The sequence below is a fragment of the Polypterus senegalus genome, chromosome 8 (genome assembly GCF_016835505.1).
Source record: "Polypterus senegalus isolate Bchr_013 chromosome 8, ASM1683550v1, whole genome shotgun sequence".
In the NCBI taxonomy this organism is placed as follows: Eukaryota; Metazoa; Chordata; class Cladistia; order Polypteriformes; family Polypteridae; genus Polypterus; species Polypterus senegalus.
In genome coordinates, this window is record NC_053161.1 from 44,711,796 (window position 1) to 44,735,568 (window position 23,773).

General features: G+C 36.6%; 1 long non-coding RNA gene across 1 annotated transcript in view; it reads left to right on the forward strand.

Moving 5' to 3' along the window:
- Positions 1-2,306: 2,306 nt before the first annotated feature.
- The window catches only part of LOC120533597, a 28,144-nt gene continuing 6,677 nt past the window's right edge, over positions 2,307-23,773 (forward strand). The window contains exons 1-2 of the long non-coding RNA XR_005634563.1: positions 2,307-2,388; positions 4,756-4,841. This is a non-coding gene — a long non-coding RNA (uncharacterized LOC120533597). The remainder of the gene's footprint in view (positions 2,389-4,755; positions 4,842-23,773) is intronic.

A 23,773-nucleotide genomic window follows, 5' to 3' on the forward strand; every position in this document is an offset into this window, starting at 1 on the left:
GACATTGTGAACACCCTCTGTAGTCACTATTTTACTATTTTGTATGTTTTTTATTTTTCTAAACAGATTTCATCCCACATTGTAAAGCTGTTTGTCAGCTTGTTCAGTTACATTAGATTGACCTTTATAAATGAATGGGTTGAAGTTGCAGTGATATGTGCGGCTGCCTTTCAAAGTCATAGAGCAATGCTGTGTTAAAAAGCACAAATTGTAAGTATGAATTGTATATGCAACAGTTTCAATACATTCAGTTTGATCTGTATTTTCATAAAAAATTAAATTCCATACCATACCATTTTAAGCTTGCTTAATCCTAATGTTATCATCAATTTTTTTTTGTGCAGATCAAGTACAAAATCAACATTGACCTTGCTTTTTCTTCTAAAACTTGGACTAGATATAAATGTGAATACAAGACTCTGAGGCTAGGGATCTGCACTGGCAATCGGAAGGTTGCCAGTTCGAATCCTGTAAATGCCAAAAGGGACTCTTCTCTGTAGGGCCCTTGAGCAAGGCCCTTAACCTGCAATTGCTGAGTGCTTTGAATAGTGAGAAAATGCAAAGAATTATTAAAAAAGAATTATTACAATGCTGTGGTGGGCTGGCGCCCTGCCTGGGGTTTGTTTCCTGCCTTACACCCTGTATTGGCTGGGATTGGCTCCAGCAGACCCCCGTGATCCTCTAGTTAGGATATAGCGGGTTGGATAATGGATGGATTTTTATAATGAAATAGGAAGGTGAAACACCACAATTGAAAATTCCCAGTGTACATAAAACTAACATATGATTAGGTTACAAGCCCAGATACTAGCTGAGTGAATTTCTCCAACTGTATTTTTCTCTGACAAGCTAAAGATGCGCAGGTTTGAATAATGGGGCAAACTGAATTGTTCCACAGTGAGTGCGTCCTGTAATGTAATAGCATCCTACAGCGGTATGTTATCTACCTTTTTCCTAAAAATGTTGGAATAGGCCATGACTATAAACAATCTTATAAGAGATTAGGCTGGTCTACAAAATGCATGTACGAATGAGACTAAAATATGAAGATTGAAAGATGAGACCATTCAGTCCATCAAGCCCATTTAGTGAATAGCTAAGCTGTCCCAATATCTCATCCAGACTTTTCTGAAAGGTTGTCAAGGTTCCTGTTTCAATTACATGTCTTGGTAGCTTGTTCCAGTATCCCACAGCTCTTTGCGTAAAGAAGTGCTTTCTGCCTTCAGTTTTAAATGCCATTCCCTTTAATTTCCAGTGATGACCTCGAGTATATCACCCTGAATCAGAAAGAATGTTGGTGGGTCTACTTTATCAATGCCTTTGAGGATTTTTATGTCCCCACGCATTCTCCTCTGCAGACTAGAAACATCCCAGGCTACAATTTGCCTAAATGAAAGGTGAGGAATCAGTTTCACCCAGCAATACAGAATATTTAACATCATCATGTTAATATTATAATGGCAAAACTAGTGTATTTCTGTATGACAGGGCAATTCATATAATGTCACAAATAGAGCATAGAAAAGGTTTATAACTGGTGTCAGACTGGTATCTACATAGCAGCATCTGGCAATAATCTGAGGAGGAATTTAACACCTCAGTTTGAAGCACATTGGCTTAAAGGGCTTCATTTAAATGTGTATAATGAATCCCCAAAAGGATGACACCCTAGGAAGTATAATGTGTAGAGTGGTTGACTGATATTAAACTTGACAGTCAGGTGCAAGATTTTTTTTCAATCAAAGGAGGAAAAAGCCTCACCAAGTGAATCATCAAAGTACAAATTCAGTATTCATAAGTGTTCAACGTTGTAAAGGGTTTATACAGGACATACTTTATCAGTCGTCTAAAAAAAAAATGATATGAATCAGCTTTGCAATCCATTTAATGAAACTTCTATTTCTGTTGAAGCTTGGCTGTAGGTGCTTAGAATACAATTGGCAGCATAATTGGCTATCGGAGTAAACATTTTCTGTAAGGGATGATTAACTGTGCCATGTTTTGCATGATTATCATTCTAAAATGCACAATTTCTTGAATATGCTGTTGAGCACTTGCGTCGTGCGAGATTGAATACACTGAAGTGCTCATATGCCAATTTGCTTCTGAAGCATACTTCTTTGCTTATTAATTATTTTTTTAAAATACAGAATGGGTCTTTGAAGCCTTATTTTAAATTCCTTTCACACATGCACTATTCCTGGGCACATGCCACTGACTCGCAGTGAACGATTGCTGCCATGGTTACTCATTAATTGTTCTCAGGTGTGGCAGTGCTGAACAGCTCCACACGTCTCCTTCTCATTGGCCCTACACAGGCAGCAAGGATGGAAAACTGAAAGGATCAACAGGAGTTAATATTTATTCACTGGAAATTGGATTATACAGGTATAAAACTCTTATGCTATGGTGCTTAATGCTGTTATTTTTTTTTAATCGTCAGCCTAATTGCAATTCTCACTATTTTTAAACAACAATAAAAAATTCATAAATAGACCTACATGATAAATATTCTTATAATTTCCACAGGATCTACTCTGCTTTCTTCCACTGATAATGTATGAAGACAGCTGTGCATAATAGAGGTGAAGAAGGTACCATCACATCTGTTCAGGGTTATTTTCTTTTTTGTGCTGGGTTGGTACAGAATTACCTGCCAGACAATTCAGAGTCCAAAAATGGGATTTTTAAGTGAACTGCATTTCTAAATTGTATTTGCTATGTAATACACTTCTGTTCCCTCAAAGGATGGCTTCTGCCTTGTGACAGAGCCACACATTCTTCTATATAAAAGCGGTCGGGATTGTCCTTCCGTCCCGTGAGTGCTACGCAGGCGCAGAGTTTCACACACACCTCGTCCATTTTGCAATGCACGATGGGATTTGTAGTTTCGTTTTTCCAGGTAAAAGATGATTTTCTACTCCAGACTGTGCGATATCTTCTTCTTCTTTCTTACTATATAAAAGTGGTCGGGATTGTCCTTCCGTCCCGTGAGTGGAAAGCGTAGCGGCATTCCGCTTATCACAGACTTACTACTTGCAGCTTGCGGTACGAAGCGACATGATGTGAGCAGAGTTCTGGTGCTCCCACCGTTCCCTTGCTTTTGTGCACGATGCGCTGGAAAAATAGACAAAATGATGTCTCTGGAAATAATTAATGTTGATGGAGTACAAATGCCTCACCGCGTAGTAAATATCAGGGGGGTTCAAAAGGGCGACCTCAATATAGAAAAAAAGTTTAAATTTCATCACAAAAATAACAGAAACTACGAGTATTAAAGTAATACCGCTCAAATGCAAAATAACCAAATTAATGAGTTTGTATAAAATATCAAATTGATCTACATATTGAATTGCCTTAAGAAGTGGTCAACTTAAAATTTGGTCGCCTTAAAAGGCTGGTCAGTCTAGTATAGTAATAAACAGTGTCATAAGCTGAGGGATGAAGGTGTATTTTTATTTTGCTTGGGAGAAGATTTATTCTTTATTTGTCTGGACCCTGAAAAAATTTAATATCTTGGTTTGGTCACATTTTATACTGTCTAATTTAGTAGCAAAAAATTACCTGAATTCACTATGAAATGTTATTTTACAGTATATACACAGTGCAAGAATTTCAGGAGGGGATCATTTATCTATCTTATATTAGACACTTGTGGACACATGTGGAAGGGTTAATGAAAATGGTAAAAGATTCAGTTGTTCGTGTCGTACTGTTTAATTTTCAAAGGAGAAGATCTAGCTGGAAATGGAAGAAGTTCAAGGGAAGCCTTTTTGATATGGCTTATTATTAGTCTGTCAAAGAAGTGCATATGGGATGCCAGGTGTATCCTGATCAAGAAGTTTGTGACCACAGATGTTCAGTAGGTGAAAACAAAATCTGGAAAAGGAGCTGGAAAGGAAAATTTAAAAGAGATGTCAAAAAGTGAGGTTTTGCAGCATCTAAGGAGGGAAGGTAGGACTTGATGATATTGGGTAATGGGAAATAAGGCTTAAATGGGAATTGAGTTATAAATCCTAAATGTGTGTAGTATGGATGTTTGTTCCAATAATTGGGAGGAATGATGGTCTTGATGAAAATGAAAAATGACTGTTCCTTAACAAAACAGTTTTGGTTGTTGTGTAATGTGTAAATAAAACTTACTTTTACAAAATAAAAATCAGGAGATAAATCAGTCTGTGGTCATTTAGCCTAGGCCTCTCAAAGTGACAGATCAGATAAAAATAAATCACGTACAGTATGCTCCTGATATTTATTTTGGATTTTAGTTTATATCTTTATGTTATTCTTCAGACTTGTCTTTTGAAATATTTCAAAAAAGTAAGAAATTTTAAAAATAATGCTAATACTAGTGAGTTATGTGCTTCACAAATGTATTAAAAATTAAACACATTATCTGCATGATCTGGTCAGGCATTAACAATTGGTTGGCCAGCATCTGTCAAAAATAACAGCCATAGAAGTGTTTTTGGTTTTAACTTTGATTTAGTTAATGGCTTTAATGAATTTGTGGTGGAAATTTAACATGTTATTAAAGAAAAACATCCTCTAACAGGACAAATCAGTTATCAGTTTACATACAGTGTCAATCAATGGATACATTTACTCTGGTTGGTTCGTTGGTTTACACCCAAATGATTTATATAAAATAAACGTCTGTTATATTATATTTTGGTTCCTTTTATACCCTTGAGTTGGGCCACCACCTTTGAAATTTCTGTGCATATAACAACTGTCCATTCTGCTTGTTTACAGGACATCTGCTGATTTCTTGGTCATCTCTTAGTCATCCTTCAGTACATTTTGTTGTCCTGTCCTGGTTTCCTGATACACCAGCAAAGGTTTCTGACATTTATTAACCCTTTGTGCTATTTCTTTAAGATGAAAGCTATATTACCCTAAAATTATTCTTCCACAAATTATACTTCAGACTTGAGCAGTTTAATTTTACTGAGCAAGGGCAATGCTTGAAGCAAATTGTTTATTGTTAAGGAGAGACTTTTTTTGTGTAAAGGAATGAGGAGAACATTTTGTAAAAAGAATTAAAAGCAAGTACGTCATAGGCCAGACTATCATTATGAAAAATTCAAAATCTTGAAATCTTGCTCATTCCCATTTTAATTTTTGGGTTTTCATTTTAACAGAAGCAAGTTTCAAAGCTGTGGAAACTTTCTACTGTTATTCCTGTAGCAAAAACAAAAATGTCAAAACCTTAAATGACTTCAGTCCAGTGACTTTGACATCATTGGTTATGAAACTAATAGAGAAAACTAGACTTTGTTAGATCCATTTCGGTTTGCCTAAAAGAAAAATAAGGGGACAGTAGATACTACTGTGACTTTACTTTAAGTTATGTATAACTACATAGGAGCATCAAGACTCATGCAAGACCCCTGTTTATAGACCTCTGATCAGCTTTAAATACCAACCAGCCCCATCTTCTTGCAGACACTTTAATTTGGACCGTACTTTGGTCAGCTATTTGACTTTTTATTAGAAGGTCTGACCCACATGCAACATGATGCTACTCAGCAGTGCCACAAGAAACAAGAATGAGATAAATCGAATTATTGTTAGATTAGATAGATATGAATTTCAGTAAGTATAGATAGCTAGCCAGCATGACAGATATTGACAGGGCTCAAAGAGTGAAAGTATATGGTTGTCTGTACGTGTTGATGTACTCAACAGGGTTCCCTTGCCTCTCTTATACACTATATTCACTAATGGTTCTTACTTTAAATTTGAAAATAGATTAATCTTGAACTATGTTGGCAACTTGGTAAATGTAAAGAAACTTAAGAAGAACAAGCGTTACTCCAATGGTAGATGATTTTGTTAACTAGCATGACGAGTCCTTTCTTAGTTTAACCTCTACAAATAACAAACATCTAACTGATTTTCGAAGAAACATCATTTGCTTGCAAGAAACAACCATCAAAATCAAGGCAGCAGAGATTGTTAAAAGTAATAAGAGACTCAAGACTGACTTAACCAAAACACAGTACCAGTCTGCAAAAAGGGGGAAGTCTGCTTGCTCTCTGAGGAAGCACAGTCTTTTTAGCATGTATTCTAACATTATACTAATTTTTTTTTTTTAATCTTGTATTCAGTCTATCTTAACTTATGTTCTGCTAGCTTTGCTTTCAAATCTTATTGTTAGCTACAAAAATAGGATAAATCAGATTCTACATTGCAAAAAATGAAACGTAAGCAAGTGAAAAGTATTTATAATATGACATTAAATCTTTTTTCCTTATTGAAAGAATCACTGACTTATCAAAAAATTTGTATTTATAATTATTTACCTTACTTTATGAAATCCTGTCAAGTAAATTTTGCTTACCACATCGGCAGATTTAAAGTTTTTTTGTCTAAATTTTGCATATGCATTTTTGCAGTGTAACTTGCCGCAGTAAAATAGTAATGTCTCAACAGTCAGAGCTAACAGTCCTGTTTAATAAGCAAGTAATGAGGAAGGCAGAGTGTATTATTTCAGACAAAATGCACTCAACTACTTTCACAATTTCAGTTGTCGATATCAGGTCACAGGTTCTGGGTTCTGAGCATAAAAAGCATCCAGCCCAAATACTCCTTCTTCCCAACAGCTATTAATCTTCCAAATAAGTTTTACATTAATTATCATCATCATCAAGCTAAAATCATTAACTGAACAGTTATCATTCTTTTTAAGCATTAGTCAAGTTATAATGCTGGTTTTAATTTTTGTTTGGAATATGTATTATCTGATATTATATCATATGTATTATGTCCACTGCTATATTTTATTTATGCATATTTTATATTTAATGGATGAGCTCTTGTTGGCTGTTTTTTTTTTTTTGTGAGATGTGTTCGTCTTTCTACACAAACCTACTGACAAACCAAATTTCCCACTTGGGATAATAAACATGAATCGTATTGAACTGAATTGTACTATTGATATGTTCTGGAAAGGCAGGTAGGTAAACAACACTATTGATCATCATACCAGCTATAACTTACTGACTACTGACACAAAAATCAGTCTAGAAGTCTGATTTTCATAAAAAAAAACGAAGCCACCTTTGCATGATCAGAAAGATATAGCGGTGATGCTCATACAATGAGTTTGATTCTCTTCTGTGTATCAAATAGAAAGTACTTCCTGCAATCAGTCAGAGAGAATACAGTATAGGGTCATGTTTCTTAAGTCATAGTTCACAAGTTATTATCATTTGCTAGTGTCAATTGTGTGAGTTAAGCACTCTTTATCAGGAAAATAATTTGAAAAGTACACTCAGGAAAGACATTGTGTAATGAGGTTACTCATCTATTTACCTTTCTCCCAAAAGTCTGGAAATCCACAAACTGGATAGGGAGGACGCAAACCCACCCTGACTCCACCCTTTCAGGTCCAGCCACTATAAATGTGAAGCAGATGTAAAGAAAGTAATCAGTAACCTGATCTGACTGTGAAGACACCAGAGTAGAGAAAAAGAGGGTGCTTTTTCCTGAGAGGCTACTCTATTTGTTCTAAAACAGAGCCAGTCTTCGTGTTGATTATTCTTTTTGTGTCAAAATAAAAGGGGGACTGAAGTCAGAAAGTCTCCAATAATAGCTAACTGACTCTAAAAAGAGTGCTGCTGAGAAGAAAATGAATGTTCCAGCCTGAATGACAGTTTCATCTTATTCTGCCTTAAGGGGTGCAAATAAATAAATATAACAGAAGGCCAGCATTGCTACTGTTATGATTTCCAGCCACAATGAAGCACAAAAATGGGTGAAGGACTCACAAAAGCTCAAGCCAGACCAGCCCTTTACCTAAGTCTAGCTACACAAGGTAGGTCTCACGACAGACAAGCTAACCCAAACTTTAACAAACAGGCTTCGTACTCGAAAGGACCAATATAGGGCACAAGCTTTTAAAGTTAAAAAATATTTAACAATAATATTAAGAGGGGCAAGAGGAATGCCATCAAACTTCTGGCCCACAATAACAGAACAAGGCTAGGCAGAAAAAGAGATAAAAAAAAAAATAAAGTTCAACAACACCAAGAATGCAAATCCAGTAACAGCACCTTGAAAAATGGCAAGGGTTAAAATCAAGGGAATCCTCAAGCCTAAAGCAATTTACAAAAGAGGTCAACATAACCATGTAAACATCAATCTGAGGGACTGTTTGAGAGCAAGTGTTATAGGACAAGGCTACAAAATTGATCACTACAAGGGAAAAGCTTAGAACAAGATATGAGCTAGTCACAGTATCTAGAGTACATACAAACTAAGAACTAAGAATATCAGTTAGACATAAATTCACCTAACAGGGAAGTCTTTAAATTCTTGACGGAGTTAGAATTTTGAATGGAGGTGGCCAGTTCATTCCACCAGCTAGGAGCCACACATGAAAAGAGTCTGGATTGAGATTTGATACCACAGAGAGGTGGCATCACCAGATGCCATTCATCAGCAGACTTGAGTGGTTGAGAAGTAGCATAGGTCCTCGCAGGTGTCTCCATATATGTACATTACTCAGTAAGCAAGCACCATGGAGTTGAACTTAATATGTGCCACTACAGGGAGCAAATGTAGTGATCTGAAAAGAAAAGTGACATGTGCCCACCTCTGCTGGTTGAACATCATTTACAGCAGCTTGGTAACACATAAAAGAGAGTTTCAGTAGTCCAGATGTGGCAAGACCAAAGCCTGGACCAGGAGTCTGACTACGTCAGACAGAGTCTGATCTTGCGGATGTTTTGTAGAGTGAAACTTAAAGACTGAGAGAATGTTGTGACATGGTCATTAAAGATTTGGTCATCGATCACCAGTCCAAGGTTGCATATCAGCTTGGCAGGCATTAGCAATAATGGGCTGTGCTGAACAGATTTGAATGGATACATGAAGTGGGATAACAAGAAGGGCCTCCTTAGCCAGGATGAGCTAAATATGGTGGTCCTTCATCAAGGTTGCAATATCAACGAGACATGCAGAGATTCTGACTGATAGTGTGTGGTACTCTGGAGGGTATAGCTGCATGTCATCAGTATAGCATTGATAGGAGAATCCATTGTACAGGATTATAAAGCCTAATGAGGAGACATCTAAAGAGAAAAGAAGAGGGACCAGCACCAATCCTTAGGGTACCCCATGCTTCCCAGGTGCACCCGTGACATCTCTCCATGCCAGGACATATGGTAGGCTCTGCCCAAGAGGTAGGGCTTAAACCACTTGAGGGCAGTTCCAATGATGCCAAGGTCAAAGGGAGTGGCAAGGAGGATCTGGTGGATGGCTGTGTCAAAGGCAAAGGAGAGATCTAGAAGGATGAAGACAGATGACATATTGGTAACTCTAGGAAGCCATAATGTGTTAACAATGGTATGTAGAGCTATCTCAGAGAGAATGGGCCTGCCCTAAAGTCTGCCTGAATAGAATCAAGCAGTCTTTTCTGAAGAAGAAAGGAAGAGTCTTGGTTAGATATAGCATGTTCCAGTGTTTTGGATAGAAAAGAGAGCTGAGAATATACACTGAAGCTACTCTGTTTATACAGCTGAGGCCACACCCCCAACTGCATCATCAGGTGGCCCCACCTCCTTGGCGTCTACTTTAAGGAGACAGGGTGGATAATTAAAACTAAAACATCTATAATTAACATAGCACAGAATAGCAAAATATTAAATAAATAAAATATTAATAAAAACATAATATGACATTAGTACAAAGAAAACACAAAACAATTAACAAAATATTAAAAATATTACTTTAAAGAAAATTTCACTCAAGACCAGGGACAAACATGGCTAAACCGTAGCAACTACCCACCACAGCTAGCCAATATTTTGTTTGACAGTCATAAGACATTAAGTCTCTGGTCACTCATCTCCTTTCCCTAAAATGTGCTTAATACTTGGAATTCATAGAAAAATATGTACCATGCATTAATGACAACAACTAAAAGAAAACATATCAATGCTCTGCGGTGGGTTGGCACCCTGCCCAGGATTGGTTCCTGCCTTGTGCCCTGTGTTGGCTGGGATTGGCTCCAGCAGACCCCCATGACCCTATTCGGATTCAGCGGGTTGGAAAATGGATGGATGGATATCAATGCTGCTATTACTTTAATTTCTTAAATAACTCACCTTTAATTAAATTTCCTTTAACAATTTCCTTTAAAATTAGATTCTTGTAGGTTTTAAAAGATTTCAAAAAGTACAACTTCTAATAAGTAATTTATTCATCATTCTGACATAATGTACTTAGGTTTTTGATTTCTGAGTATTTCATTGTTCGCCTATTCATTTTCAGAATTAATGAAAGGTAATTTAAAGCACACACCTTGTCTGTTTTAGTTTGATAAAGGCCATAATTTGGAAATGTTTGAAGAAGAATGATCAAACAGATGGATATGTGTTGAATATGACTTTAACTTATCTTTTTTTCCACATCTTGAGCACATGCTGCACATCCAAAGGCAAACGGAAACTAAAATTATTTTTTTTACCTTCTAGATAGTAATTAAGTTGCATTGACTAAGGTGGATTGATAAAATCTTCTAAAGGAGAGTAGAGTTATGCTAAAATGACCTTCATTGCTAGATGATTACTCTATGCTTCCACAGTGCATGATTTATTTTAGAGCTTAAAAAGTAAATAAAAAGGTTTGCAAAAATAATGTAAATGTTTTTGTCTTGTGTGTAAGATTAACCCTATTTGGTACTGTTCTGTATTCTGCCAATCCTATGCCATCATGGTAGGGACGCCAGTGGGAAAGATTCCTAGTAGTTACTATTCCTGGAATCAGTGGCAGTGTTTGATATGGGCAACATGGGCCATTGCCCAGGGCAACATCGTGGTTGGGGCGACATCTTGGGCATTAGCAAAAAAAATTTTTTTTTTTTGCACGCACCTATGCTGCCCCGACATCATGCCAGCACATTTTTGGGATTGTATGGGCACCGATCTGTTTTCTATTGCCCATTTGCAGGGAGTAAGGGTGCCCTCCATTTGCGAGGTGTGTCTGCTTCTTGCTGCTCGCCGCACAGGGAGGAGAGGGGTGGGGCAGCGGGGGATTTTCCTGTGTGAAGCTGACGCCAGCTCAATGCGTGTGCTCTCTTTATTCTTTATCACAGGTTAGATAATTTGCCATAATTGGGGTGCACATTACAGGCTTTAACACGGTAAAAAATCATCAATGAGATTTTGAACATGTTGATAAAATGATTTGAGTTAATAAGAGTTTTTTTGTATGGATATATATGTTTGCATGCTAACTTACTAATGCAAATGACTCACGTTGTGGAGAGCAGTAGGCGGGGAAAGTTAACCCGAAATAATAAACTGACTGCAGCTCTGAGAGAAAAGGTTTATGTAGTTGTTAGTGACCTGGTGAACTGATGCCTGGAGATGGTACTAAAGTGAAAATTCTTTACACTATAACAAAGTATTTTGGTGCTGTATAAATGTAAAATTTGATTTTGTCTCCGTTAGACATTACATTTCTAATAGTTTGTTTTATTGCACTGATTTTGTTCAGTGTTTATTAGAAGCCTGGGGGAGGGGGGTGGGGCGCCAAGGGGAGATGCATGGGGGCACCGGATTCCCTGCCTGGAATCATATTAAAACAAAAGGACAGTACGGAACACTACCTACTGTAGAAGTGTAAAAGTCCCTCAAGTCTAAAGCCTGCTACATTACAACATGATCAAACCTCTGCAGGGTTAACTGACTTTTATAATTTGGATAAGGGTTTACAACTGGAGAGACATCTGGAGCTACCAGAAAGAGAGACATACTTCATCATGGACAGCCCCAGAATTCTATGGGCAATCCTAACCCCAGAAGTTATTCAAACCTAGAACATGGAAGTGATCCTAGCATCAGGTTTAAAAGCTCCTTCTAGTCTCCAGAACAAAGAGCCTGGAGTCAGAAGAAGAGTGAGAGGCAGAGAGGCCAGTGATTGGGAGATGAGAAGCGTAGTCCTTGACCTGGGAAAGTTACCATTCAATGGTGAATTAGACTGAGTAAAGCATATTTAATTACTCCTGTGCCTCCCTGGGTTTTTTTAAGGTTCAGGACCATCTCATTATTGCCCCCTCTTGGTCGCAAGAGTAATTAAATATAACATTTCAATCTCTCCCTCATTCTAGAGGTGAATGTTATGGGAGCGCGGTGGTTAGCACTTCTACCTCAAGCATCGATAGTCCTTAGTTTGAATATTGTGCCTGTGAACTATATGTGTGGAGACTCTATGTTTTCTACTTTGTCTGTGTTTTTTTCCATGTACTCTGGTTTACCTTCCATTTACCTAGGGATGTACATTGTAGGTTAACTGGTAATTCCAGATTGGCCCAGTGCGACTGTGGGTGTTCATATGTAGGCCTTCCAATACAGTTGCCAGCTGTCCTGGGCTAGTTTCTGTGCTGTGCATAATGCAGTGGGGTAGGATTGCCACTTAATTCTGCCACGGTCTTAAACTGCATGAAGCAGGTTTGAGAATGTTATTGTATTTAATTCTCAAGACTGGCATCATCCACCATTTTCAAAGGGTCTAAAATAATATCCAGAAAGTATCAGGTACAAGCCAACAAGATATCAATTCCACATTCATACTAAATCATACTGAGGAAATATTGTAACAACAAACAATTCAATCTGTATATCTTTATAAAGTCAGTTAAGAGAATGAAAATAAAACACACACACACACAGAGACATGGGGAGATTTCCACTCAGAGATGTATTGGACTACATTGCCCTAAAACTGTAAGGTAGCTTTTCTGCACCACCATGATGCCCAAAATTGACATCACACAATAATTAAACTGAAATACACAGAATGAAGAAAGTAAGAATGAAAATTGTTGAAGTAGAAGTTTTACTTCATGAATGTCAGAAATGAATATAGCAATTATTATTTACGCAGGAAAAAAATCAAGTCCTCAAGGAGCAAAAGTTGCATCTGCTTACTTTCTATGATTTATTTGAAATGATATAAAAACAGCCCTCCAACAAATTTTATCATCTGATCCACGTTATAAATACGTGGTTTTTAATGTCACTGTATGGATTATTGCCTTTCACTAAGTGCTATTGAATTTTCAATGTTTGTTATTCAACACAAGCCCACTGCTAAATTTGTTCAAGCCAATAATTAATCAATTTCTATTTAAAATGAAGACACTACCAATGGGTCAGCGCAGCCACTATATTTAAAGCATACTATGGAAAATAATTATAAATATCGCAATAAATTGGCTTCAATTCACAGAGCATACCTGGAACTCGGAGAGAAGGTGAGCCCATAAAACAGGCAAAATACACCAGAACAGGAAAACGAGGCCATCAATAATTGAAAGTCAACAGCTCCTTGCACACATGCAGGCTATTCCAGGAAATTGGGGGTAATTGCTTCTGAAGAACAAGTGTGAAGAATGTTGAGTCATTTTTCTGGGAATTTCTCAGAGAGGCAACTATTATAATTACAGGGCATTTGCCAGGTTGGAGAAAGAATGAATAAAGATAGAAAAGTGACGACTGAAGCGTGTAAACCACCACGGTGTCCTCATCTACACACTCTGACCTTTATGCAATTGAACTAATTATTAGTTTGATTGTTTCCGTGAAGCTTGGTTATTTACTAGTGTTACATGTTTTGATGAATGCAATAGAATATACACTCCATTCAAGCCAAACAGAAAAGTTTGGGGCTTATTCACAATGAGATGCAACTGTGTGTAAACAGAATTCATAGGTGCTGTTCTCTGTCAACAAAGAGGGCAAAGTAGACATGTCTGGTTTGTGCAGCCTGCTGAAAGAGTCAGGTTGCTGTAACATATGGTACCTGTTCACATGCTTGCTGCTTTGTATTCTTCCTAAGGCAGATCACCTCACCGTTGCTTTTTTTCCATTTCTCAAAATTACTGACCACTTATTGATCCCAGGGTGGAGTAGTGGCTCTGAAGCTAGGGATCGGTTGCTGGTTCAAATTCTGTAAACGCAAGAATTGACTCTGTTCTACTGGGCCCTTGAGCAAGGCCCTTAACCTGCAATTGCTTTGCTCTGGGTATGACGTTAACCTGCCTCCAGCCCTGCAAGCAGGTCCTCCAACTTACAGGGATAACTTATTTGATATATTTGAACAAATGAATACTATAAAATCCTAGGGATAGTCCACCTGGAAATTTGATGAGTCTCAGGTGAAAGTTGCTAAGTAGTATCATATGTGCCATTCTGTTTCTTAGTGTATAGAAGGGCATTCAGATTGCAGAAGACACTGGAGATGCTCTGGCAGACATGTCTACACATACAGTAGCAGTAAAGATATCTAGATACAAATTACTGAATCCTTGCTTTGTTCAGAAAAGGGTAAACGGTACATGAGCAGTTCTTTTGCTGTTAAAGAAGAAATACAGAAACGTGTGTGCAAAGTCATAAGGCATTTGGCACACAGATTTGTGCCTTACGTGTCTTTAGATTTTATAGGTTAGTTCCCTGCCCTAGAAGTATTTAAATAATGTTCTGACAGTGAAGCACAAAATATATGAAGATCATACCCTTCAATGGCTGATTCAGTAAGTCACCAAAAATATTAAAGCAGCAAGAAGGAGATAAGAGAGCAGAAGGTGTGTCCAGACTACCCCTATTGTTATAGATGGATGCCAACACCCTGTCAAATGTGGCCTCTAAGTAGGTTTGGGGATGTTTAGTTTTACTTTGTGGTCTATTCCCCAACATTTGGTAGACTATTTTTGCATATTTTGCTTATGTAAAAAGCCAAATAAACATGTATCTATCTATCTATCTATCTATCTATCTATCTATCTATCTATCTATCTATCTATCTATCTATCTATCTATCTATCTATCTATCTATCTATTTTATATTGTGCCTTTCCTATCTATCTATCTATCTATCTATCTATCTATCTATCTATCTATCTATCTATCTATCTATCTATTCTCTGACTTGGAATTACTTTATTTTGGACAGTTTATGTTACCTTCTGGAGTTACACTGTATTTTAACTAAGATATAAAATAAAGCAGATCATTTCTTTCAGCATTTCATAAAAAAAAAACTGATTATACTAAGGCAGTTTGCGTCAATTGTGTTTTATTAATTTATTTTCATGTTTGCTAGGTTTATATTTCAGGAGTAAAAACACAATTACGATTTCCCTCATTATTTCTGCTTTTTTATACTTATAATTTCCATGTATCCCATATCTGATTCCGGTGTTTACACAGGCAGCACTCTGAAATGACTAGCATGCATAAATGAACAAGAACATAAGCTTGTGATAATGTGGAAAGAAAACAGGGCATTTTTGTCCTTTTACATTTTTAATGGCACTGCAAATATGACCATTAAATGCCCTGCTTGCTCATGCCAGAAAATATTTCTTTCTCTTTGGTATATATTTCTGTAACAGCTATAGTGGTAATAGAAAAATGTAAACCCTTCAGAATTTTCTCTGTTTCTGTATAAATATGACCTAAAACATGAGCAAATCCTGAAACTAGATAAAGAGGACCCAATTAAATAAATGACACAAAAGCATATTTGTTTATTGAGGAAAATGACCCAGAATTACATATTTGTTTATAAATAAGCATGTGAACCTCAAGGATTATCAGTTCATTTGAAGGGTAAATTAGTGTTGGGTGTTTCACTCAAAGGGATGACAGTCATGTGATCATGTTTTGCTTTTAGCTATAGTTTTACAGAAATTAAAACATCCATTCACCTCTGAAGGCAGACAGCACTATTCTATATGAACAAGATTTACATCAGTTAAGCTGATTTGTGTTTCTATTTAATGGAAAGAAATTCTGTATCTTAATCAATTCTTGTTTATCATGGCACTGTTCAGACATGCAAGTAAGAAGTTCAATGTACTTTGTACTATATTCTGTCTCCTTGTGGACACTCCTGAGATTCCTGATGCATTTCAAAACGTTTGACTCCTGTTAAACTCCAGTGTTCCATTCTGCTTTTGGGAAGCACATTTGAGAGCGATCATTATAAAGGGCACTGCAGAAGGTGAGCACTGTTTGACTAACTGATTTTGTTACAAGGCATTCTTCTCAAATATAGAAATCACTTGAAGGGGGAAAATAACTAAAATTAACTACTCATCTTTTCCTACTTCAAAGATAACCTTGCAACTGCACACAGACTCACAGATAGCATTCACCTTCTTCTAATCAGTAGGCCCATGGGCATCCTGCGCTTTTCACAAATATATTCTCCAAGGTATTGAGCTCGCCTAGCTATTCAACACTATGTGTATACAGCTTGCATAAAAATGAGTACTATTTTTATCTGAATGCCCTCTTATGTAAAATGTTAAGATATATCAAATAAAAAATAAAATTTTCAAGAATTAATTTATTCTTAACTAATCCCTACACACACAAATAAAAAACCTAACTGTAACTTGATTACTCAGTGACTCATAATCTGCTAGATGAACATAATTCTCTCAGGAAGTAAGATTTATTAATTAAAGTAGTAAGCCATTTGTTCTTAAGGCTTAGTCAGCTAATGTTATCATAAGTCATATTTTGTAATGATGATCGGGGGTATGGTAGACAATGGCGGTTAATAAAGGTGTTTGAAGGCAATACAGAATTAATTATTTTTATCTGACACGCTACATCAAGTTACAGAATAATGAGGCTCATGAGTTAAGACTTTTATGACACACAGCTTTGGTCAGGAGGCTTTGTTCATCACTAATCTATACTTTAATTAAACATCAAAACTAAGATTTAAATATAATTTTTTTTACCTGAAATGAACATTTCAGTGTAGCAAGACATTATCGAGTGTACTGTATGTGCTTTAGGAAACAATTTACCTAACTGTGAGACACAACTCTTACAGAATACTAAGGGTATACAGACGTATACTTAATATGCATTGTACAAATAAATACAATAAACTTTTAGGAGACTAAATACTTTGACAATTAGCATAATTTACCCTAGTCCATGTGAGAATCTGCTGCTTTGTACTCAGCCTGAGAAAGTGTCCCTGTAACTTTAGCACATCATATCATACACTTTCTCACTTCCTGTACATTGAAGGATGGATTTTAAGGATGTGGACTTCACCTGGTAAGTCATTATCTACTGCTTCATACCTGGCAAAACTCTCTGCACTTCAATTTGCATTGTCTGGTATGCTTTATACAGGCACATTAAAACTTTTTCTTAGTGGCAGCCCTTTATAAGTTACATATTCTACACTTTATAACAGCCTCTTCCACCAGGCTGTCAGGCTTCTCAATATGCTGTTGTTCTCAAACGTTTACCCCTAACAACTGACCCCTTTTAAACCACCCTATCGCCCACCGCCCTACACTAACCACATTATTTATTACCCACTATATACAAGATAATTACTTACTTTATTTACTATTTATTCTCCTGTTGTTTATATATTTACATACAGTACATTGACATAGACTGTTACTATTTTGTATTTAACACCAAAATCTGAGAAATGCCAGTTCACTTCAATGTATACTTGTGTTTGTTGAGATGACAATAACGTTTACGTGATGTAATATCATAATTACCAGTTACAAAGACTATGGTTGTTATGCAGTATGACATCGTAGAAATATACAAATACATATCTATATTTATTTATGTATCAAAAGACTTGCTTTAAGTTATACAGTAAATGTACTGGCTGGGAGAAGAGTGGTTTTCAAAGTTTCATATCTTTAGGTGACACTATTCATGGTTTAGTTTATAAATGAAAGGTCAACATTAACATTTTACATGATTTGTAGTTGTGTTATTTAGAAAACTGAAATGCAGACAGAGGATTTAGGGGAGGAATTGTATCTCTATCTCTCTTCTATGAGCATCCTGAAATTCTCCAAGGACAGGCTAAAGTAAGTTTCTGGGGATAGGGTGACCTGGTCAGCCCATCTCAGCATTTTGCCATCATGACTGTCACTATAAAAGGGTACGGACCTATAAATACCTGAGAGTGCAGCTGGATGATAAACTGAACTGACTGCCAATACTGATGCTCTGTGCAAGAGAGGACAGAGCCGACTATACTTCCTTAGAAGGCTGGCGTCTTTTAACATGTGCAATAAGATGCTGCAGATGTTCTATCAGATAGTTGTGGTGAGTGCCCTCTTCTACGAGGTGGTGTACTAGGGAGGCAGCATAAAGAAGAGGGACACCTCACACCTGGAAAAACTGGTGAGGAAGGCAGGCTCAATTGTAGGCGTGAAGCTGGACAGTTTGACATCTGTGGCAGAGCGTTGGGCGCTGAGCAGTCTCCTGTCAATCATGGAGAATCCACTGCATTTACTGAACAGTATCATCTCCAGACAGAGGAGCAGTTTCAGCAACAGAATGCTGTCACTGTCTTGCTCTACTGACAGACTGAGGAGATCGTTCATCCCCCACACTATGCGACTCTTAAATTCCACCCGGGGGGATAAACGTTAACGTTATACAAAGTTATTGTCTGTTACACCTGCATTTTTCTCACTCTTTAATTTAATATTGTTTGTTATGAGTATGCTGCTGCTGGAGTATGTGAATTTCCCCTTGGGATTAGTAAAGTATCTATCTATCTATCTATAAAAATGAGAATGAAGATAATGTCAGGGACACGACAATTGATCTTTTACAGGTGGTGTTTCATACACTGGTCAGGGTGTCTCGCGTGTCAATTCTTAGGAAAGAAGCCTTCATTTCCCACCAGGATAGTAATAGCAGTTGGGTGACTCAGAAGGGAGAATGAAGTGACCACCCTTAAGGAAAGGACAGTGAGAGATAAGACAAAAAAAAGTCATTAACATGTTCATGTTGAACATTTTTATCATGCAGCTTCCAGCTGTTTTGTTTAAAAAAAACAAAACAAAACAGTAAAGCTGATGGTACTCCATTTCCAGTACTGAAATTTTGACTTTAACCCCCAAAAAGAAAACCTTTAAAATGTATTAACTTCTTCCTAAAGTGCTTCTTTTCCATGCAGAAAAATATGGACTTTTATATAATTCATAGAGACCCACTCTGATCTTCAGACAATTAAAGTAAAATCAGTAGATAAGTTCTATTAAACTTTTAAAGTTGACTGGCCACTCCTGGGAAGTGAATTGTTACAACTACATTTGTTAAGACAGATATTGAAATCAGTAAAGGCTGGTGAACCATCTATTTATGTCTAAACCAATGTGTTTTTTCCTCAAAAAGAAAACTATATCAAGAGAGTCTGGTTAGTTTACAGCATGAAATTCAATTGATGCAAATATTATAAAAGTTATTTTTGCTACCAAAATAAAATAGTTTTTGTAGGAAAAAAATGTTCTATTAATTTGCATGATTATATCTGTTATTAGCAAATACCAGTGATAATGCATTACCTAAACCAAATTGTGAGCTAATCACAATAATCTTTTTTGAGAGAATCTGCGTTTTTTGAGATGTGATATATGTGTAGTAAGCATCCTTCAAATTCTATTATTACATTAGAAGGTGACACTGGAAATGAAACAAATTTTGATAATAATCACATTTTGCAATAATTGGCTAGGCCAGGGGTCCTCAATCCCAGTCCTGGAGAGCCGCAGTGGCTGCAGGTTTTTGTTCTGACCTGGTTGCTTAATTAGAAAGCAATTCTTGCCAATAAAGCACTAACAAGCTATGAAATTAAATTAACTCTGCTATGTCAGGTCATTCTCATATCCTAGATTTTCTTTCCCTTTCTATCATGCAAATGATTTGAAGGCTAAAATGGACGAGTAATTCTCAGTCCTTCACTTTTTTCTCTTCATTTTTCTTCCAAGTATTTAATTAAACCCAATAGTGCAGATAAATACACACAGGTGTAAATGTAAATAAGCTAAATGGAGAAATGCTGCTCTCTCTTGTCATTTGCATGTTATTGATAATAAGGAGCAATTAAAATAGCTGTTTAAGACAAAATTAAGCAATAAGGGCTCAAAATCACTAAAGTGAAGCAGAAGTGTTACTTTAGCAATAAGTGCTTTTTATTAAGCAACTGGGTTGGAGCAAAAACCTGCAGCCACTTTGGCTCTCCAGGACCGTGATTGAGGACCCCTGGGCTAGACCCAAAAGGATATTCACTTGTTACTGCATTATGTTTCAGGATGAGGAAAAGCAAGTATCAATCCAATATTAATTAATCCCATACATACTGAGTACCTGTGATAATGGGGCTAATACTTAAAAAAAAATGGATTTTTTGGGGTTTGCTGTCAGACCTACTCCTGACTGACTGTCCAACACAATTGGTGCAAAAGGTGGGTTTATAAAAATGACAAAGTTGTACAGATATTTTCCAGAGTATTCACTGTGTAGTTTTAAAATTTGACCCACCAAATTTTCAAATGTTGCAGATGCACTGTAAAGTCTAAATTGTGGTCTTTTGAACATAATTCCCAGAGGATAAAAAAGGCTGCTTCTTCACACCCTTGCACTGCTCTTGTTTTATTTGAAGCATACCTGTTGATTTCTCTAATTTTCCCCAAAACGTATCAACATATGGTATGCATTACACATCCAATGTACACACTTTAGTCAGTCTTCTGAAATAATACAGAAATATAAACGTTTATCAGGTTTCAGGACAATGATGATCGGACTACACCACACAATTTTGTTTTACTGATGCCTTACTATACAAGATGTTTTTTTTGTTTCACCCCTGTTTCACAGATTATTTTGTGTTTGATTAAGCTTGTTTTCCATGGCAAGTTTGAGAATATTTTTTTCTTTTCCTTAATCAAGTGGATTCATTGTTCCCTTTCTGTTTTTTTTTCACATTGGAGCTGTAGATTCTAATACAGTTTTGTTTTTGGAATCGACAGCCTGGTCAACATGACCTCTTAAAAACATATTATATATATGTGTATAGCTGAAAGCATGTACTTTACATAATAAAAATAAACATAATTAATAAATACTGTTTGCCAATATTTGCCAATTTTCTGCTGAGATTCAGTTCCCAGACTTGTCAAGTGATATTTTACATATGGGTATGGTATTTTGTTTGCAGGTTTTTAACCAAGCAGTATCACACATAATCCATAATATATCTATGGTGAAGTGTTTTGGTAAATACATGTTAAGTCGGCAGTGCCCTAATGGGGCTATTTTTGGAGGCTTGTTAACTATGTGCTGTGTTAGGCTAAGCTACAGAAACATCATTCTTGAGTTTATCTTTTATTTATTTATTTTTGGTTTTATTTTATTATCTTCTGTCAAACTGAACAGTCTATTCTCTTCTGCATGTTGGGTTTTCTGTATGTATGAGCCTGTGCGATTATAAGTGACATCTGCGTGTTTGACAGATACAAATTCTGCATGACTTTGAGCTTGTTGAGGGTGAAGCTTGGTTTGCTCTATTCTGTTGAGTATATATTCACAGGATTTGTTGTAAATGAAAAATACTGTAGACTTTATTTTTATTGTAATTATACATTTGGTCCCCAAAATTGTTATGTTGCTCAGCCTGATGAGTAAACAAAATTTCTTTATGAACCTGACTTTGAGCTTAACATGTAACATTTGTACAGGGGTTCACCTCCACAGAATTCTTACTTTGCAATTTAGAAGATTTTTCCTTTCTTAAATATAGCAGGATCTTGCCTATTGTGTAAAAAGTCCTGTTGAGCATCAAAAACAAATTAATTACTTTATCTTCATTTTCAAATCTGTACAATTTACCTTTTTGTTTGTAATGTTGTCTTTGGTCTTCTTCACTCTTTGTAAGGTTTCCTTGGCAAAACAACATTTACACAATTATTCTTTTAAACTGGTAGCCTGGGATGCCACATTTTAACCTTTCTTTTCTCCAGAAATGTGTTCTCATTTCTTTCTTTTTAAGTAAGTTTAAAAACCTTATGGTTGTCTGCTAAATGACAACTCAAAATGGCTCACATTAGGAAATCTCTTAATTCATACATAAGAAATGCAGTGCTGCAGTATGTGCCAGGCTTCTGGTTTGTCTTATCATTTGAAAGGAATTTTCAGTTTTTAAATACCCCGCCCTGGCACCATCATCACTCCATTGGTTTGTGTATGATAGACATTTTAAATTAATTTCTTTACGGACATCCATCCATCCATTTTCTAACCCGCTGAATCCGAATACAGGGTCACGGGGGTCTGCCGGAGCCAATCCCAGCCAACACAGGGCAGGAACCAATCCCAGGCAGGGTGCCAACCCACCGCAGGACACACACAAACATCAAGCACACACCAGGGCCAATTTAGAATCGCCAATCCACCTAACCTGCATGTCTTTGGATTGTGGGAGGAAACCGGAGCGCCCGGAGGAAACCCACGCAGACACGGGGAGAACATGCAAACTCCACGCAGGGAGGACCCGGGAAGCGAACCCAGGTCTCCTAACTGCAAGGCAGCAGTGCTACCTACTGCGCCACCATGCCACCCTTTACGGACATTATTATACATAATTAATCAATTTAGAAGCGAAAGCTCAATGTTATGCACTTTTGGAAACTATTTACTTGGTGTTTAGAATTAGAATTAGAAAGCCTTTATTGTCATTGTATCAGTACAACAAACAAATAATACAAAAAACACACATCCTATAACACATAAATACCATACATACAGTAAATAAACAAAAGGGTGGAAATTATTATCTACTAAAGTAATCATCGTACAAACTGGGGAAAAAAATTTAACAGTTTTTAAAATTTAAAATTCTGATGGCCCAAGGATAAAAACTATCCACAAATCTTTTTGTTCTACTTTTAATGCTGCATATCAGGATTTTTGGGTTTTCTGAGGCAAATTTTTGGTTTCATTTTTGGTTTCTTATAAGTAAAAATATTTTGCATCTTTGCACGATGCCATTTTGTTTTTCATGTTCTCCCCGTGTCTGTGTGGTTTTCTTCCGGGTGCTCCGGTTTCCTCCCACAGTCCAAAGACATGCAGGTTAGGTGCATTGGCAATCCTAAATTGTCCCTAGTGTGTGCTTGGTGTGTGTGCCCAGTGGTGGGCTGGCGACCTGCTCGGGGTTTGTTTCCTGCCTTGTGCCCTGTGTTGACTGGGATTGGCTCCAGCAGACTCTCATGACCCTGCAGTAAGGATATAGCAGGTTGGATAATGGATGGATGTTGTGGCTGACGCAGTGCTGTTATGGAAAATCAACTGGAAATGAGCAGTGTGTGTTATCTCCCTTGTAATGGTATACAAGTTGGAGAAGTGAACCTTCTGGTCATCTGAAATTGAACCTTATAAAAGAGTCGATGTGCACATTTCTTTCTGAAGTTCTGCTGGTTAAAGACCTTTTTGCTCTGCTTTATTGACCACAAATTTGGATTATTGTCTTGGCTATGTGATTTCATTGAATTGATTCTTTGCTCCCCGTTTTCCATCCGTTTTAATTATTCTGCCTCAGCAGAACAGTACCCCAATATGTTAATAGTACACAAATGATTACCATTCAAGCAAATACACCATACAGATATTAATGCTTTTTTGGTATATTTATTGAATTTGCTTTAAATTTAACTAAAACTTACTAATAACCATTTTTTTCTATTTGGGACCCAAATATAGTTTTATAGTGTCATTATTGCACAATGTATTTTTGAATTTTTACTACAATATGCAAATTAATATGCAATAAGCTTTCCATCTTTAACACTATGATTAGTGAGTATTACAACCTTACTATGAAACTTCTGTCTCCTTCACTTGAAAAATCTCAGTATGCATTTGTTATTAACAGAAAAACAAAATAAGGAAATTAATATTTGACATAT